Raw genomic sequence first — 3,755 nt, forward strand, 5'->3', positions numbered from 1 at the left:
CGGACCTTTGTTGGCAGAGTAATGTCTCTGCTTTTTAATATGCTGTCTAGTTGGTCATAGCTTTTCTTCCAAGGAGCAAGCGTCTTTTAATTTCATGGCTGCAGTCACCATCTGCACTGATTTTGGCACCCCAAAATGTAAATTCTCTCACTTTTCCACTGTTTCCCCATCTATATGCCATGAAGTGATGGGACCGGATGCCATGATCTTAGTGCCTCAAGTTGGGTGAAAACCTTGTTACTCTTTCAGAGGGAACTCAGTCCCTGCCTCCCAGGACAGCTGTTGGCTGGCCAAGTGTTCTTCAAAAGCCACAGCCATGTAGGGCCTCAGGCAGAATGATAAGGTCTCAGGGCACCCAACACGGCCCTAGGTACCTGGAGCTTGATATTGATAGTAAATAGATATAACCCCACTCTTTGAACCTCGGGGCAGCTATCAAAACTATGTGGTTATGTTACATTTATCCGAGCTCACTGCACAACGAGCCAACAAATCGAGAGATGAGTTGTTGGGGGAAGGAACGGTGACTTTATTTGGAAAACCAGCAGACCAAGAAGATGGTGAACTAGTGTCCCAAAGAAATCATCTTGCCCGAGTTAGAGTCCAGGCTTCTTTATGCCACAATGGGATGGGATGTGGTTGGTTGGTGGAAACTTCTTGGTGCCAGAATCCTTTGTTCTTGCAGCTGTCCACACAGGTCTTGTCACAATGTTCCTAGAAATCTCCTCCAACAAAACAAATGTTATTCTGTTCTGCAACTTTTTAATCTCTATATGAATGAAAAAGTGTTATACCTTTAAAGATAGCTTTGATAATGGACTATCCTATATATTTCAGACTACAGGCAATACTCAACTTGTAGCAAAAATAATATGGTAAGTCCCCTACATTCGAATGTTCAAGTTGTGAATACCCGTTCACATGTCCAATCATGTAAGTGATTTTATTTGTCTGGCACACATTGTCACATGCGTGCACTCTCTACAAGTGGTTGTGTTTTTGTGAACCTTATAGTAGAGCAGTGTACAGACTACAGTAGCACAAGATCTTTATTTCAAGCCCAGGATGTGGTGACTGACATTGCAGCTTGCCCTTCCGTGAAACTAAAAGACGCTTGCTCCTTGGAAGAAAAGCTATAACAAACCCAGACAGTGGGTTAAAAAGCAGAGACGTTACTCTGCTGACAAGAGTCCAGGAGTCACGTATGGATGTGAGAGTTGGACCATAAAGAAGGCTGAGCACCGAAGAACTGATGCTTTCAAACTGTGGTGTTGGAAAGACTCTTGAGAGTCCCTTGGCGTGCAAGGAGATCAAATCAGTTAATCCTAAAGGAAATCAACCCTGAATATTCACTGGAAGGACTGATGCTGAAGCTGAAGCTCCAATATTTTGGCCACCTGATGCGAAAAGCTGACTCATTGGAAAAACACTGATGCTGGGCAAGATTGAAGATGGAAGGAGAAGGGGACTCAGTAACCCTTCCTGCCAGGCTCTGTATGCCAGCTGTTGTACTGTACTACTGTACTTTTCAAGGTACTGTACTGTAAGATTTAAAAGGCTTTCTTTGTTTTTTTTTTTAACATATTGTGTGAAAATTATTATAAACCTATTATAGTACAGTGCTACATAGCTTCCTGTGTTAGTTGGGTACCTTAACTATTTTGTTGGACTTATGAATGCACTCTCAGAATGGAATGCATTCATCTGTAGAAGACTTACTGTAGCTACAAAGGTTAAAGTTTAACAGAAATAGATTCAATACGGAGTCAGATTTGTTCTTCCCTATTACAAACACAGCTGATGGTGAGGATGAGGCAGGAGGTAATGTTGGGCTGGAAATGTGCTGGGAATGCCTTTGATGCCTCGTCTTCCAATCCCACTGAACTCATTTCAAGCAGGCATCATACACCCTGGGTCCCCAAAGGTTCTCATTCACAGGTCTTTTACCCTTAATGACTTCAGACAGCTCAGAGATGTTCCTGGTTAAAACCCCTAATGATTTCAGACAGCTCAGAGATGTTCCCGGTTAAAACCACCCACTGCTATTTCCTTCTCCCTCTTCCTTTCTCTCCCATCCCTGCCCAGGCCTGGCTCTTGCTATGGAGGGAATGTCCCTCCATTCCCACATATTCAAATGCTAACCATCCTCAAGGGCCAGTCCAAACACTATATCCCTTCAGAATCAATGCTTGATCTTTCTCCCATTAATCTCCTGAACAACTAGAAATACCATTTCTTTCTACAAACTCCTAATATTCTCTAACATTTCAATTAAAGCCCTTGTCATTTTTAACTTTGTGTTTTGGTTATATGGGGCTTCCCTGGTGGCTCAGATGATAAAGCGACTGCCTGCAGTGCGGGAGACCCGGGTTCGATCCCTAGGTTGGGAAGATCCCCTGGAGAAGGAAATGGCAACCTACTCCAGTGCTCTTGCCTGGAAAATCCCATGGCCTGAGGAGCCTGGTAGGCGACAGTCCATGGGGTCACAAAGAGTCGGACATGACTGAGCGACTTCACTTGGGCTTCCCTGTGGCTCAGATGGTAAAGCGTCTGCCTGCAATGCAGGAGACCCAGGTTCAATCTCTGGGTCGGGGAAGATCACCTGGAGAAGGAAATGGCAACCCACTCCAGTACTCTTGCCTGAAAAACTCCATGGACTGTCGCCTGAGGAGCCTGGTAGTCGACAGTACATGGAGTCGCAAAGAGTCCAACACACAGCGACTTCACTCACTTTGGTTATGTGTTCACTTCCTGACTCAGGGCAGGAGTCTCCTGGACTCGCCTCTAAAATTCGGCAAGGTGAGAAGGAAGAGATTTAGGGGAAGCCAAGTGTCATGCGCACATGCGTGCATGCTCAGTCACTCAGTCGTACCTAACTCTTCTGCGACCCCATGGACTGTAGCCCGCCAGGCTCCTCTGTCCATGAGATTCTCCAGGTAAGAATACTGGAGCGGCTGGCCATTTCCTCTTCCTGGGGATCCTCTCCACCCAGGGATTGAATCCACCTCTTCGGCATCTCCTTAATTGGCAGCCACCTGGGAAGCCCAAATGCAGGACAGTAAAAACGCAAAAGAAGGTTCAGTTTTCCTTAAGGAAAATCTGGAAGAGGGGAGGTATCTTTAGGAAAAAAAAATCTGGACATTACATGCATCTGGAGATGTAGAGGAGACGGCTTGGTAAAACAAGTTTTTCGAGTTGAATCAACCCAGCAGATAGTGCTCAAGCAGGGAGAAGTGGCAGGCTTGGGGAGGGGACGATCGGAAGGATACCAATAGGAGCTGGGGGAAAAGGCACGAGGGCTGAAGAGCACTCAGGGAGTCATGGCAGAGAACCACGTGGTAGCGACAAGTACAGGGGCTGAGAGAAGGGTGGGGAGGAGTGATGTGCGAGCCACCTGTGCATGCCACGTGGTTAAGTTCAAACACATCTTCTTCGAACCTGTATTTACATGCAAAAATAATCCGTTATGCAAATTATCAGAGGTCTCAGAGGAAGGTTATTTTAGTCTGGAGCTTGTGCAGTCATTGCAAAAGAAGAGCAAAGCTGTCCCTAGGATACTACACGACTGGTTTGCCCCTGGGAGCTGGGCTACTTCCTGGAGGAGGAACTCTGAATTAACTTGCAGAGGCAAGAGAGCGGCAGCCCTTCCCTCAGAGCTGCAAGCGCGCCGCCCAGCGGCGCATGCTCGCTCGTCCCTCCCGGCCCGCCTCTTCGGGAAGCTGGCGACGCCTAGTGCGCAAGCGCCGTCTGTCCAC

The sequence above is a fragment of the Oryx dammah genome, unplaced genomic scaffold (assembly GCF_014754425.2).
Source record: "Oryx dammah isolate SB20612 unplaced genomic scaffold, SCBI_Odam_1.1 HiC_scaffold_11, whole genome shotgun sequence".
Classification (NCBI taxonomy): domain Eukaryota; kingdom Metazoa; phylum Chordata; class Mammalia; order Artiodactyla; family Bovidae; genus Oryx; species Oryx dammah.